Source organism: Alligator mississippiensis, chromosome 1 (genome assembly GCF_030867095.1).
Source record: "Alligator mississippiensis isolate rAllMis1 chromosome 1, rAllMis1, whole genome shotgun sequence".
NCBI lineage: Eukaryota > Metazoa > Chordata > Crocodylia > Alligatoridae > Alligator > Alligator mississippiensis.
In genome coordinates this window covers 186136871-186153727 of record NC_081824.1, presented here as the reverse complement: position 1 = coordinate 186153727, position 16857 = coordinate 186136871, and the positions used below count along the sequence as shown (strand labels likewise).

Here is a 16857-nt window from a genome sequence, read left to right as displayed (position 1 = left end):
CCAAAGCAACTCCTCTAAAGACAACAGGCTGCTCCATATTTCCACCAATGTAACCAAGATCAGAGTTGGGTCGTGTCTTTGTTTAGTAAACAAAATTTTGTATTAAATCAGCACACACAGGCAACTGACACAACAAAGATAACCAATGTAATCTCTTTATTTGAAAAAAGAATACATGTGCAATATCTTTTTCTTTATTTGTAACCAAAGCATTGCTACAGAGGGGCAAAAACTCATTTAGAATTTTACTTGCAACTTCTTCTGCTTAGAAGTGTTGGCTAATGAATTACTCAAGTGAATTCACAATAGGTACATTACTGGTTTCTTTAGCTAATACTTTTACCATGGCTGATCTAATATCAGAGTTAAGAGCTTTCCTAAAATAGATTCCTACTGAGCACTTGTGTTGAATTCATTTAATTTATTTTAGTGTTATTTTACTTCACTTTTATTTATATAGATTATCCCAGACTTTTAGTTTGCCACAATCTCACTCTGTTTCCTTCCATCTACCCATGAGCTTCAAAGGATAAGTATTAAAAATGACCATATTAAAAACTGTACCTAACTGGGTAACAGATATTGCGGAAGAAGAAACAATAAACAAGCTGAACAGTTCCTCACAGTCTTCGTCTACTGACATCTATAGCTCACCAACCACAGACCAGGTTTGGGTGTCCCAGAACATGACTCTATTCAATTTTGGTGCAATGAGTTGTTAATTCCACCTCTGCAATTCAGATTACAGTCTGCAGAAAAAATCAACAAACAGTCATATAGTTTAAAACATACTGGGCGTGTCTACACATTGCCCTATGGAGACATTGTTACTGCACCATGCTTTAGTACTTCCTTTCAGAAGTCTAGTCCTGCCTTGTGGAAGTACTAAAGCATGGCACAGTAACAATGCTGCCATAGGGCAACATGTAGGGGCCCAGTATGTTTTAAATTATGTCTGTTTGTTCATTTTTGGAAGTAGTAAAGCACGGCAAAGTAACCGCCCGTACTGTGCCATACATGTGGCACCTGGTTGCTATAATGGGGGAGAGCGCCACTACAGCAAAGTAGCTGCTGGTCATGTGTAGATACACCCATTGTAGCATTACATATAGGATCCGAGCCACTTATTCACTGAAAATCTAAACTGGTTCCATAATGCAACTAATTGAATAGAAGAAATTAAAAGGAAGAGAAAAAAATAAAGAAATCTTACACTTCTCATCTGCCTCACTTAAAAATCATATTGAAACCATTTCGTCAGGCTGCAAACGTTGCATCTTAAAATATTTTCAGCCATTACAAAGAGAAGAGTAAGTTTCCATTTAAACAGACTAAGGAGGGAAGGGACGGGAAACAGGGGAAGGGAGGGAGTCCTTGAAGAGAGTAATGCAGAGAAGCAGGAGAAAGGATTCAGTAAACTGGCAATCAAACAGAAGCCCTCTGCAAGTAACAGTATCTGGGCTATAGATATGTTTGACAAACATATGTCATAAACAGATAATTAAGTTAGTGCAGTAAACCAGCTACATGCTTTGAAGTGTTCATGCAGTTGGTTTACTAACCTTTCTTTCACCTGGTAAAGTTAAGCTCACCATCTTCTCCCATATATTTGCAACCCTGTGACCTCTACTCCATCCTCATTATCACATAATTTATGGTAGCCAACCATGATGGAAGAGATATTCAAAGGTTTTGTTATACAGTGATCAAAATAGGAACTTAAATACAGTGCTATCTAAAAGAGAAACACTTTGCACTTCTATAACACCGTTCAGACATGGAAATCAACCCACTTCAGAAACAGTTAAACTGCAAGTAACTCCTAGAAGGTAAGCACTTATTATTTTCATTATTTCCCATATTTTATAGATCATTTAGAATTAATGCCCCAGAGCCCCGAGTTTTAGTTCTCTAATCTAACAATGAAAAAACATTCATGTCTGGTTAGTGCGCAGACGTCAGGTATTTAGTGCTGTGCTTTGAGCGCTATTGCCAAGATCGCTGCTCTGAAATCACATACAGTAATGTGGCATTATTATAAAACAGAAGTATCTGAAGTTTCCGTCTGTGGCATATAGATGGCATGTTGCTCTTATTTTGGGGTCGTGCAGCTCTTCCCAAGAGAATTCCATTGTTAGCTGGTCTAAAGTAGTGCTGCTTCTGCTATTGTGAGAAAGATTTTCCCATTCCTTGGCAGGACTATAATTCTCATTATTGACACATGTATACTGTCTCCCACTATTCTGGACATGCATTCTAATGAAATATTTTAATTCCTTAATAATATCTATTTGAGTTTTTCATGGCAACCTTGTTATTTCAAGGCAGAACTGCTTAGGATAGCCAAATCTAAGCCCTGCCAAGCTAGGCATGGATATAACAACAGTGTCTTCTAAACCAATATATCTGCTCCCTGCATTTCTTTAACTAACACCACTAGCAAAACAAAAACATCAGTACTATTACTGCTGCAGTTAGGGCAGCTGTGCGAAAGAACAGTACTATGATACTAGTGCACCTTATACGCTGTTAATAAAATTATTGTATTATAAGTGCAGAAACTGTTTTGCTGATGATTATCTGCAGGAGGCAAAAAACATGGCAGTTTTTAGATCTTAGTGTTAGTTTGCAATACAGCAGTTAAATAAATTGCTTTTTAGCAAACATGTAGAAGACGCACAGAAAGGAAATACATGTGAACCCTAGGATGCCATTTTCACGTTACTTATGAGTTCAGTCCCATGTAAAATGGGGCTGAGAGCCGACAGCTCCCTGCTGTAACTCATGGCACTCCACAGGAAGCACCATTAGTTACAGAGCTCCCCCCCACCAACAGATGTTCACTGTTGGGTCCTGGGGATTGGGGGATAGAGCTCCAGTTTGGAGCAACTGCATATCTGCAGCTGCTCTCCCTAGCCCTGCTCTACCTTCCCAACTCCAGTGCTGTCTTCAGAATGGGGGGCAGGAGGGAGGGAAAGAATGGGAGGGAGCTTGATCCGGGGTTGGCTCAACCAGCACCTTGCGGGGCAGGGCAGGGGGAGGAGAGGAGCTCCAATCCACCTGCCCCGCCCTCCAATGCAAGCTGAGCAAACCCCAGATGGAACTGCCTCCCCCCTCTCCAATTCTAAAGACAGCTCTGGGGGTGGGTGAAGGCTTTGGAATGCCTTTATCTAAACCCCCACGTAATGAGGGTTCAGTTTGTCACACGATTAGGCACTTTAAAAGTGTTCTACAGCCATGCACTTCTGTAAGGACACGGCTGTAGAGCACTTTCAAGGGGCCAATCGCATGACAAATGTAACTTCTGTCCGTGTCCATATACTCCCTGTCCAAACTTGTCAGTGTTTAAATCATAGTGTCAGCAGAACCAGTCAGGACGTTTTGTTCCACAGAAATTCAAGAAATTACAATAATCAACACTTTTACCATACCTTTCCTATAAATAACACAATCAATTGTTTGGTAAACTTTTTATTGTAGGCTTTATCAGAATACTCTTGGTATTTTTCCCACAGATAAGACACACCTTGTAGAGGGTACTATGGGAGTATAAAGAGGAAACAGACATTGTGGCTAGGTACAGACACTCAAAAAGCCCAAGGCAGAATTGATCTAAGTTACATGGTTTTCTGTAAGCAGCATAGTTTAGATCAGTTCATAAACAGAACACACATTCGCCCTTTGGGGGTACGGTTAGGGGCAACTCTTAGACTAGGTTCTGCCATTTTTAAACCAGTCTGTGTGTCAAACTTCTGTTCTGTTACAGATACGGACCAGTCTCTGATCACTTATACTAGTAACAGTGTAATGTCTGTACCTGGCCTGACAGTGAAATCCAAATCTCCCATTGATTTTAATGGAGCCAAAATATCACCCCATATGCTTCAGCAAACATCTGAAGCATGATTTACTTCACAAGCATCCACACACATGACAATATCCTCCAACAAAATATCCTGACCCTCCCTAGAAACTAGGGAACACATTAGCCTATGTCAGTGATTCTCAGCCAAGATGGCTGGGCATGCTGAGGTGGCCTGTTATCCTTTCAAGAGTCCTAGGGGTGCCAGACAATATCAGCACTGTTAGGTGTGTAAACATGATTCACAAGATAAACTCAGAGATTTTAAATAGGCATCCATAGTGTTAAAAGCATCTTGACTTACTATGATCTTTCTGACATCTTTGTAATGGAAAATCAATGACTATTTTTTTTTAGTCAAAAACCTAGTGAAAACTAAGAGTTGGCATTTTCCAGTGGGTGCCTTGAGTCTAAAAAGGTTGAGAACCACTGGTCTGTAAGTTCACAGCTAAAACCTGTAGAGTAAACTACCTCAACTGGCGCTGTTTCCACTACTTTTTTCTGTCAAAAAATTCTCCTCATTGTTAAAACCAGCGGAGACGTAGCTATTTTCACAGTCATGTGCATGAGACTTCCATGGCTGCTGGCACTTTTAAACACAGTGTCATTTACCCCTGAGAAAGTTTAGAGATGACTGTGTTAAAAATGCCTGCTACCCTCTGTTCTTTGTCTATGAGAGAACTCCCACTAGCTCCATTACATGGGCTGCTCTTTTAGGGACCTAGATATAGACAAGTGTAGACAGGCCATAATGGACAACGTGGGAAGTCTGCAATGCACCCGAGCTTGTATTATCTGCCCTGTGTAGTGATAGCAGTTTTCATGCTCCATGAGCATCAGTCAGATATCTGTTACAAACACTTTAAAACGTTCACTTGATAAAAAGAACCAAATCCAACTGAACCACATCAAATGAACCCCCCCTTGCCTGTGTCTTTTTATGAGGTCCTGATCATACTTATAAACCCTAGTGTTTTATCCTGTGGGTACAAACAGGCCCTCTGCAATTAAACTGGACCTTATTTAAGCAGAACAAAAAGTCTTGTTGGAGTTTTCTTTTTTTTTTGTACTTCACCAGAAAGTTTAAACCATGAAACAGTCAAAAAAAATAAATTGTCCAACAAAGAGTCAAACAACAGACTTTCCTTCTTACCTCGTACACTTCAGCACGCTCCAAAGCTGCTTTCAAAGAGACAGAGAAAGAAAGAACTAGATGTCTTAGCAACATGCCTGAAAAATAAGTCCTCTTGCTTTTGCCAGGGATTTACCCAATCTTAGAAACAGCATTTTACCTGCAGTGAAGTGAAACACAAAGCCTGACAGGTAACCAAGGAGCCAACAGTACAGAGAGCTGCTTTAACACTACAAAGCTATGGTGAGCAAAGGAGACCAAACTTCCTCATACATGTTCAAGATTCAATTTTCTGCAAGATTACCCACAATAATTACAAAGTTTCCGTAATTTATCCTTAAAAGCTTGCAACTATAGGATCCATAAGAATTGATCTTTTATCTTTTACCTCCTGGTACACTGTGCTTACACTTATCACGTGTAATACGGTTCACCAGTTGAATACCAACAATATTTTCTGCTAATTGCTAGAGTTACTAAACTGAACCTTAACTCAAATTAAGTTGACTATTAAAAGCTCAATGAGTAACCCAAAGAACAGAAGTGCTGCCTATAGGGTTTAGTAAACCTGGAACAGTAAGTGCTCTGGGAGCCACTAGGACAAAATATCTGCTGACCAGCAAGCATTTACTATTGCCTCTATATATTAACCATATACTCATTAACCATTAGTTTGACATTCTAAAAGCAACATCTTGATCTTTGTAGGTATTGGCCAGGAACAAGATTCTTAAGCAGCCAATCATATTCTATTCAATGTGTGCATGAATCTGCCCCTAAATGTAAAATTTAACGTCTTCAGGGAATATCCTTCTGACGCAGAAGTCCATTAGGGTGGATGTTAAGCAAACAAAAGAAATAATTTGTTAAAATTATGCTGAGAATGGGCATCTCCTATTCTACACCATTCCAACAGACTTTCCATGGATATTTGCCCCTAGGCTGCCATAATCCAGTTTTAATTTAAAGTACAGTCAAAATCGCAAAGTCTCTTTCAGCTTGTGTGTCAATTTTCATAGTTTTAAAATGCCAAAATGAACACACAATAGTGATGCTATTCTGTAAAATGACTTCACTGGATTGAAAGCTAAAAGTTTATGTTATATACACTATTCCATAAAATAACTGATCTCTCTGAAAAGACTGGTTCATAAAAGAAATAAATAATATTATTAGGAGTCATTAGATGGTACTACTACAGATAATGTGCTTACTTATGTTTTGTTTAACTAAATACATACATAGGTACACCTTGAAAGAAATGTCTGTTAGTTGCGATACAACTCTTTTTAGAAGTTGTTCTTCTAACACATTTAAAATGTGTTTACTACATAAGAGTTTTTCTGGATGAACTTTTCTATAGTGGCAGGCTCATAAATGCAATGACTGTGTGCCTGTATAGTTCTTACGTTTTCTATTCCAGCACAAATAATATATAATAAAGATGGACTCATTCCATAAATTCTGTACTACTTTTTACAGGATTATACACATAAAGCAAAAATTACAGTGTGAGGTCAGAAATCCTGTAAATGCAACCATATTATCTAAGATGCACTAGAAAAGCAGGAACTTTCCTGAGGAATGGGAAAATGAGAATTACTTGATATATAGATACGAAGAAGCAAAATGATGGTTATCTGCTAATCTGGAATGGAAAGAAAGGCAGAGACTTTTACAACATTTGGATAAATTTGTCATATGAAGAGGTAGAAAATGTAAGGGCATACTGCAGTATGTTTCATGAATTGCATCCCAAAAACCTAAAACATGAAATGTGATGTGCTATAATATGAAAGGTCCAAGTGTACCCATTCAAACTGTTTCAAACTGGGTGCGCATCTACACGTGCCCCCAACTGCGCAGTTGTTACTGTGCACTGCAGTCATTTAGTACTTACTAAAGCAAGTACTAAATGACTGTGCAGTAACCACCGTTACTGTGCAGTCTCAGCAGCACAGGTCGTTTCTAACACTACAGCGCAGCAGCAATGAGCACGGTTCATGCCCACTGAAGCTACGTCAAAATTACGAGCTATATGCCATAGCTTGTCATTACGGTGACACAGCATCTCGTGTAGACACGCCCACTGTGTACTGATAATGGTGCCTCAATTTAGTATAAGATAACTTAAGGGACTTTTTGAACAAAGGTCCAGAAGAAGCTAAAAAAAATCCAGGAACAAAGTTGGATGTAAATAAAAGAGCAGACACTGCTAAAACACTTGAAATGGCTCAAGCATAGATAAAAACTATGTGACAGCATAAGATCACCTACACAGCTACACTAATGAGTTGTCATTTGCTTTTGATTCTGCCTTCGCAAAGCAACTGTCAAAACCAGCAGTCCAGCTAGAGCCCAGGATAAGCTTCAGACTGAGACCTTTAAAAGTCACAGGTGCTTTGGGGTGCCCAAATGAGATGCCCTAATGGCTGCTTAGGTCATCAGACTGATGCTCAATGGCAATCTGACACTGTTAAAACTAAATTAACACACACCAAAATCTTATTTGGTACACACAAATAATGTAAGGGTATTTCAGCATTATGAAAGAGATATGCTGAAGTCCCAGGAAATTATAGTTAATTTGGTTGGCTCTGACTAGGACTCTCACTCGAGGCCACGAGACAATTTTGTTGTCTTGGAGAACTTCACAACACCTTTCACAGCTCCTGAAAAAGAAGTACATATGAAAGGCAAAGAGAAATCAAAGATAATTGCAGTCATTACAGGCCCTACTCAATGCCCAGTAGGAGCTTTCCAGAAGAGATCAGGTCTATAAATACTGCATTAAGTACAGAATGTTTGAAAAAATATGTAGGAATTTAAAGAGGTATATTCATAAATATATGGTGGTTGGCTATTTCAAAATGGCCCATGTAAGATGAATCAGTGGTTTTGGCCCAGTTCCAGTTTAAGTTCCTGTTAGCAACCCTTTGACAAGAGACAACAAAACATAGTTCAATATTGTGCACTCACCCTTGGGTGCCCTGAAAGAGATACAAAACTGAATGGTCTGGGATCCTGAATTATTCCCTTCACATTCCTACTGGGGGTACTGTCACACTGGGACTGACTTAATAAGAGAAAGCTTGCCCTTATACAACCTGGAATAGTTACCAGGGTGGCCAATCTGATAATTTTCCAAAGGAAAAGGAAAAAAAACCAAACAAACCCAACACTGCACTAAAATGTACTTTGCTGTAAACATATAGTTAAAAGGAAAACCAATTAGATTATAATTCCAATCCCTATGGGTTTGAGTCTTTTTATTATAAGAGATTAGCTGTAGGGAAATTTGCAAGAAGAAATACTGTCATAAATGATATTATTCATATTTAATAGCAACCATTGATTATTTTTACCAAAGCATGCTCTAGCTGATGTTATACAGCTTGACAAAACATGGGCACTGAGATTTCATCAAGCATAATGTATATGAATATATTAATCTTAAGTATGTAAAAAGATTTTCAGGTAACTTTGTTTTAAAACAGACGTCTCCCTCACCATGCTGAAACCCAGGACTGAAAATATTAATTCTCCAACTCAGTATACAGAGAGAAGTGTTCTGTCATTCCATTATCTAACTTCTAGATGTTGTAGCTGGAAAATTCAAAATGTGTCATGGTAAAGAAAAAGTGGGATCTTGGACAGATAGCAAAGATACCCATTTGCAAGAAAATAAGCCTATTTCCACCATCTTGACAGACTGCTAAAGCCATTTTGAATGTTGCTGCTCTTGAATTCTGTTTTTTCTCCCAGACTGAAACCTGTGTGATAGACTCAAAATATCATTTCTGCTGAGGCCAGTAACATGAACTTTTTACTTATTTTAATTATGTGCAAAGATTACTAACTCATCATAATTAACACACTTAAGGAAGCCATCCCAATTCATTTGGGTATTAGTGTCGATTTTTCCCCCTTAACATTTAATTTAGATTTTGGGTTGCCAGGAAGCTGGTATCTTCACTGTTTAGTCCTCCACCTCTTTGAGGAGCAATGCGACAACCTGATATTTGTAACATCCTATCCTGCCTCAAAATTTTGTATTTACTCTGCATCTGTGCACTACTGAAATCATCTTAACACTTAACACAATTCAAACAATGATGAAGTGCTTTGTTGCTTTTGGCAGATTTTTCTGACATACTAGAGAGCTTCTTACTAGCTTTTCAAATACACTCCTTTTCAAGAGAAGTCAGAATAACTCTGTCCATTGTCATAAGTAGCCTCTCACTATTCACATGGGCTAAATCCTGCTCTCCCAACTCACATAAGCCACAGTGGTGTTCATGAAAGTAAAGTAAGCCGGATGTCCCTATATGCAGTTATTTTAATTGCACTCATATATGTCAGACACGTGCTGCTCAATTCCAACAAGCTGGAGCTAACTAACACAAAACATGTTCTGGCTGAAATCTATATATCCATATTAATTATCATTACAGAAATAACAATGAAGATGTGCATGGTGCTTTACTCTAAAACAATAAATAAAGGCCCTGCCCATGAAGCTTATTATCTAATCCTGCTAGACAATATAATGACCTGACAAGTAAATGCAACTGGTCATAAGGAAGTGTATAGAGGGATGACAACATCACCAGGAAAGGATTTAAAAGGTTAAACCCAGGAAGAGGTTTTCCAGGGATGCTGGAAATGTGAACCTAGTTTTATATTCCTTTAAGTTGTTATATTACATTAATTTTTAGGTAGCTCTCTTTGTAACTATTGTTGCTTACTCTCTTTTACAAAATTTATGTAGCTAGCACAGGAATGAGAAGCAGACATTTAGATTAAAGAATAAATAAATGCTGAATATAAGAGGCTTTGAGGAGAGATTGATTTGGAGGGGGAAAGTGACTAAACAGACATCTATCTACATGGGTATACATGCAACACACCTGGAAAAGGACGTGCTTGTAGTTAGAATTTATGAGTGACAGGCATGTGACAGCCAGGAGCCGGCAAAGATTTTGTACAATGGAAATTCTTGATAGGGCACACAACTACTCATGAGATCTGCATGTGCATATCATCATACTGTATTATAATAGCTGCACTCATGGTTTATCAGTTATCCAGAAAGACAGAGGCTATAAATTAAAGCCATGTTTTGGGAAGGGCGGCTAAGACATGAAAGTCATAACACTTAAAACCTAAGTGACAGATATAACCTGTTATTCTTGTCAAAATATAGCAGTGGTTTACTATTTTTTACAATACACAAATGCATTTCACAGGGACTTACCCAGTAAACTCCTGGTCCTACAAATGCTTATGCATGTGCTTAATTTTAAGCTCACAAACAACCCCATTGATTTTAGTTTAATGGGACTGCTCATATGAGGTGAGCATGTGCATAAGTGATTTCAGGATCCGAGCCTAGGTCTGCAACGTTCAATTAAACAGAAACATTTCCTGAGATTTTTTTCCCTTCAGTGGACCTTGTGCAACAGTGAAGCTGGTAGAGATGTCCAATTTAAGCTGAACCTGAAAAACTGAAATACTTTCCCTTTAATACTGAATACAAACTGATATAGTATCACATGACCTTTACCGTAATTTCTATTAAAATCATTTCATGTCTGGTTGCTTCTGCTATCCTGGCTCATTTGTATTGTTTACAACAAGTCATTGCACTCGGCAGTTAGTGGTGCCTGAATCCATGGTTACCAGTTTTTACATTCACTGGTTAAATGGAATGCAGCTCTTCTGTGGGTTTCTTGGAGAAAGCTCTTAAGAAACCACAATCCAGCTATCAATCAGGCTAACCTGGGAGAAATTAATCTTATAAACATAAGTATTGTTGCATATTAAAAATTTATATAAAGGGAGCTCAAGGCTTCTATTAGTCGTAGTTGCAAAAGTGGCTGTGTTGAGATCTGACTTAGTGCATGGGGGACTTAAGCTATGTAGTCTACAGCTGACATTCATCCATGTTGTGCCTTCTCAAGCCTTCAAAGCTAATAAAACTATCCTTTTTAAAGCTTTTTCCCCCCATCCCCTTTTTTAATCTTGAGCGCTTATTTTAGCAGGGATGTGCTTAGAATAGAAATAGTTCTAAAATACAGGTTTAACCAGACTGCAGTCCCAGCAAAGTAACTTAGACACATACAAGATAGTAAAGCACAAAATAGACAGCATTGAGTAGAATTCAATTAAGACAAAACAACAGTCCAATGTCATTTTGTAGTAAATTAAGCCTGCAAACTAATAGGTTGCATTGCTACTTAAGGATGACACAAACTAATTCTATTTGCCTTGCTATTTATTGCTTGCCCTGGGGTGGGGTTGCCAAAAAAAGAAACAAAAAGAAAACTTATTTACAACACGGATATAAACATTTATAATGTCTAATAATATAAGAAAAGTTCTCAATAGTTTGATGGCTATAATAACTGTCCCACCAGCTACATGAGAACAACAAATAGTTAAATCAAACATATTACTAGCTCATCTACTGCAAAGTCACTGTATCAGAAGCCCGAATTGATTTGTTTCCTCAGAACAAATTGAAAATGAATGTAACATAACATCTAAAAAAAAATCCCTACTGCACTACTAATCGGATACTGTATAATGGTTGATTGCAGCTTTGCACTGTGCTATTGTTGCCTAAATCATACATACTTACAGGTTCTGGGTTCTTCCAAGAGTTTGGTGCAGTTTCAAGGACAAATGTCTTAAGGAAGTCTTTCTACTGTGCAGCAATGATCCTAGCTCTGATCTGATTACATGAGCCAAGCGCTAAATCTGACAATATAAAGGAAACTTCCCGTGTGAAGAAGAAATCTTGGAAAGTCTCAGGGTTAAAAAGGCTGCTTAAATGTGCTGGTTGATTTGCTCCCTACTTGTGTATACACAGTAGCAGCTGATCTCTGTTTGCAGCCCTGCAGAAAGAAACCTTTACTGAAAACCAATGGCATCACATTTCAGTGGAGCTAGTGCCAGGCTCTGGAGAGCAAAGCAACCTTTGACAACTTCACACAATTCAAATAAGTGGGCTTGCTACATATGTCCAGGAGGACTTTTTAAATTGTATATTTACCATGTAATTTTTCTAACAATGAACTGGAATCCTGGAGTCCTTAGTCAGCTCTGATAGAAGCAAAACTCCCATTCACTTCAAAGGGAATTGTACATGTGTCAGGACTGAGTAAAGACTGCAGAATACGCCCCAGTATATTTTGTTTTTGTCTTGATTGCAGTTTTTGCAGATGATGAGATGTTCGCTGCACCCTAAGGTATGTGTTGGACCTATTATAACAGGCGCAGTACACATTCTGGATTTGCCCTGAATTTGTTCTGCCCCTCACAACCCGGTATCATCTGTCACACTGTTCCTAGTTATTCTTTCTGATTCTGATATACAGAAAAATTCAAGAGTGGGATTTGTCTCCTTTCCATCCACCCCCACCATGTCCTACATGAAACACCCTGACATAGTCCCTAAATTCCAACACCGCAAAACACTGTAATGATTTGGAATTATGATCCAGAAGCAAATTGCAAAACCAATCCTTACTTGATATCAGTTTTCACCTAAGCCTCAAATCCAAACACTCCAAAACTTTTGGGAAGTAGGAAGCTCCTAAACTGCATGTGGGCCTTACCCATGTCCAAGTAAACTAATGAAACCAGAGTAACAACATATTGAACTTGCTCACCAGAACTATATTGATTCCCATATTTAGGAGCAGTAACCCAAATGGATCCACAACTTTAGGAGGTAATCATTTTTTATCATCAATCATGCTTTTTTTATGCTATATTTGGCCCTTGACTTTGTTCAGTAATGTAAGAAGAATGTTTACATCACATTTCAAAGGCAACCGAACAGCATGGTGTCTTTACAGAAAGGGTCCATTTTCTCTTACCTGGGTTACAAACACAAAGTTCAAAAGCAAATGTAGGCAGGTGCAGCTTTAAAACACACAGTATTAGAGTCTGGTTAGCAACAATTATTATGTATTTTGTGATGAGGTTTTGCGATATAGTTCATGGTCACTTAGATTATTCAACACCCATCTTTTTCCCCTCAGGCACTCTTGACTATTCCAGCCAGCAGTATATTGCATGCTATTTTTCTAATATTGTGAACTATGGTCCAAAGGGCAAAAACCAAAACTAGCAGTACAACAAAAGGGCATGTTCACGAATTCAAGCAGCAAAATAACTGAGATTATAGATATGTGTGTGTGTGCGTATCATGCACAAAAAATGTACATGTACATATTATACACATACAGGAGGTAAAGGGGCTTAATAGGGGTATAATCATATTGACAATAATGATAATAATCTGATTTTAGAGGTACTCAGCCCCTCTGAAAAATCATAGTGCTTGTCCTTGGGTGTTGGGGGGGCAGTTGTTCTTTACATTTTTCAATTAGTCTGATTATTCACAAAAGTGGGCATGTGACCCAAACAAGAATGATAATAGGAACAGCCTAGATCAAGATAATTTTTTAACATGCAACAGACATCATCTCCAACCAACCCTACCCCAAATAGCTTCAGCCTGTCCAGAGTCTCCTTGTAAGAGTCCCCTGACTATAGCCCTTCCTTCCCCCCCCCCCACCCCAGGTCCTGCTGAATGGTGAAACATATATCTCTCTGTCTTTTTTCACTTAAAGAGGCAGTGTGACTTAGTTAATCAAGAGCTCTGGAGTCAGGAGACAAGGGCTCTATTCCTGACTCTGCCTCTGACATGCTGCGTGACCTTGAACGAAACCATTTTCCCTTTAGTGACTGATTCTGCACTATGCAAATTACTGGAGTAGTTTGATGGCTACAATGAGAGCAAGAGCCTAAGCACATCAGTTTCTCCATCTGTAAAATAGGGATAACTTTTGGGATGAAGGACACAGATGGAAAATTTAGAAACTACTGAGTTCAGCATGGTCATCTCTCACAACCTTGGACAAATTCTCTGTCTAGTTTCCAGTCTTTTCATGTATATGCCTTAGGACTTTCTCCCACCCTTTGTCTAGTTGATCTACTGTATTTTGACTTGACTGCAATCCCTTCAGGAAAGGATTTAATCTCCTCTTTATGCCTGTGCACAGTGCCTGCTTTAGCAGGGCCCTCTTGTCAGTTGGGACCTGAACACACTATATTAATAACGAATTATAAATAACAGCAAAGTCTCAGTGGAGATAAAGACTTCTAGTGAATGAAAATTACTGTCCAAAAGCCTGTCTGTACAGAAATCCAATCCCCAGCCAAAAACTGACACCCTTGAATCAGATATGAAGGCCAGTATTCCAGATTTAAGAAGCTGTCTTGCTCTAAACTTGGTGAGTGGAAAAATCCACACAACAAAGTTGGGGTTTCTTAGGGCTGCAAAAATCTCCAGCCAGGATTATCATAATCCCTTCTCCCTTTATACTCTGTACATGCAGGTTCCTACATGCAGTGATTCTCCTTCAGCACTCCTCTTATATAACAGCACAGCCTGAGCTACCCTAGAACCCAAGTACCCAGCATAATAGACCTGCAAAATGTTTCTTCCCCCAGACCTATCCACTTTACCATGCTGTCTGAAACGATCTGTATTAAAGTTGGTTCTTCCTCTGTGTCTCATCATTACTCTTTTAGGAAATGTCCCCACAAGACAGGATGCAGCATCTGGGTAGCAGGCTGTAGGTAAGAAATGGAGACCTTCTCCAACAGTTCTGGGAAATCCTGCCTAGGTTTTCCTTCTGTCCTTCAAGGAGCAAGAAAGGACTGTAAGACCCAACATATTTTTTGTTTGGTAGAAAGGAAAAGCCCATGTGCCACAAAATTATTCATATACTCCTTCCTTCCTCACACTTCACTGTATGTGTCCAGCTTGCTTCTTCTGATCTGCTTGCTCATAAGGAATTCAGTGCTTCTGACGCTTGGTTTTTTTAGGAGAAAAAGAGTGTTGGGGGAGTTGTAGGGGCCAGAATAGCAGTAGCAGCAAGCAGCTCACTCCAGGCAGTGAAATCCTGCAGTCAGGGAGGGCTAGTGCTAAATGAAGTGAAAGGGGGTAGAGGAATTAAATGTATTGTATAGAAGTGGGGTAGGAAAATAATATATGGACCAAATTAATTCTATGGGTTCAGCTTTGGAAAGGGCTGACTTAACTGTATAATATATGGGATGGCCAGACTAAACCAGGCCAAAAGTAAATGTTGCAACTCTATTTCTAAATCCCTTATTGTTAACTGTTTATTAAGATCATTTATTTTAGATACAAATTGCAGAAACATCCTTAATAACTGTAATTAAAAAAAAAAAATCCTAACCTACAAATCACAAAGGACCCAATACTACCAGTACTTAAACCATAGTACTAGTTCTCATGATTTTATCATAAATTTTGCAATACTGATTGTTTTTTGAAAGCCTCAGCTCCTGGAGTCAAGAGATTAATTGAGGATCTCACCTATCATTTAAAAAAAATAAGGTGTTAGCCCTTCCAGCTGTTAGGAAAAGGTTAAAAATATTCCCTAAACTCTTTGGAAAAACAGAAGGCCAATAAAAAAAACTCTTGTGATTTTTAGGGACCTCTTTATATATATATATTTCTTTTCTAAGGCAGACCTGGATCAATGTGCACTCAAATCTAATCCATTTAGATTACACCAGTGAATTGAACTTCTGTACCAGATCCCCTATCAATTCAAGTTAGGCCACTGTCTGCCAGCATCCCAGCCTTCTTTGGGACACCCTGCTACACCCCTCACAAGAAGGCATGCTAGCACTCAGCCCACACTTGGCTGCTCCAGTCGGCCACCAAACAGGTCCCAATCCCAAGCTCTCCCTAAACAGAGCTAGCAGAGCCCCTCTCCCCAGCCCCGCTCCCCTCCCCTCCAGCCTACAACTATCTGCCAGGTGCAGGCAGATGGGGGTGTGCAGAGGAAGGAGGTGTCTGCCCCCCCTTCATGAACCCCAGAAACTGGGCACAAAAGTCCCTGGGCTGGTCCCCTGCCCTGTCACAAAGCACCATACAATGTACACACAGAACTGACATGGAGTCCAGGAGAGGCCCTGTGCTCCGGGCACAGCACCACAGAGCTTGGCCCTAGCGACTACATGCCCAGCCAGGGATGCCTCATAACCCCATGCTCAAGCACAGTTCCACAGACCCAGCCAAGGACCCCCATGCCCCTGTGCTCAGGCATAGCTCCATGGACATGGGCCTGGCTACCTCACACCCAGCCAGGGACCTCCATGTTCCAGTGCTTTGGCACAACCCCACGGACCTGGCTCTGGCTGCTGCACATCACATCTCAGTTGCTAGAGTCAGGCACCCTGCCAGCCAGACCCCAGCATGGACCTCCCCGAGCAGAAGCCGATGCGGGAGGCTTGCTTGTGTGTTAGGATGAAAAGGGGCAGACCATTGGGACTGGGCCTGCATGGAGGCAATCCTGTGACCTCCTGGCTTGGCCACTGACAGCAGGTACCTGGGACATGAGTTCCTGGGGTGTTTCAAAGGTATTTTAGCCTGCAGCTACAGGGTCCTGGAGTTCTAGGGTCGGGAGAAGGGGGGGCACTGAGCAGCCAAGCTGGGGTAAGGAGAGTTCAGGGCATGCTTGTCCATGCCCAGCAGCCAATCAGGGGTGTCCTGGGTGCTTGGCTGCTCTCAGCAGTCTCTGCCAGCTTGCGGAGCCTGCTGGGAGGCATGCAGGAGTGGCCCCTGCCTGCTGGCCTTGGCCCCTCCTTCCTCATCACCAAAGGCAGAATGTATGTTCTGTTCACTGCCTGTCTAACATAGGCCACTTTCAGAAAACCACATAACTTAGATCGATTCTGTTTCGGGCCTTTTGAACATCTGTACCTAGCCTCAGCGTTCCACCTTCCCCATTTATTTATTACCCTCACT

General features: G+C 40.0%; 1 protein-coding gene across 7 annotated transcripts in view; it reads right to left on the bottom strand.

Moving 5' to 3' along the window:
- Window positions 1-16857, bottom strand: part of ESRRG (estrogen related receptor gamma) — a 518556-nt gene that overhangs the window by 469482 nt on the left and 32217 nt on the right. The window contains exon 1 of one of the 7 annotated variants that reach the window (XM_059717758.1): window positions 11638-11924. The exons of 4 other annotated variants lie outside the window; for them this stretch is intronic. The gene's annotated coding sequence lies outside the window, so the exon portion shown is untranslated. Of the gene's footprint in view, window positions 1-5015; window positions 5514-11637; window positions 11925-16857 lie in introns of those variants that run through there. 2 more of the 7 variants (XM_019483171.2, XM_059717760.1) reach the window with 2 other exon arrangements.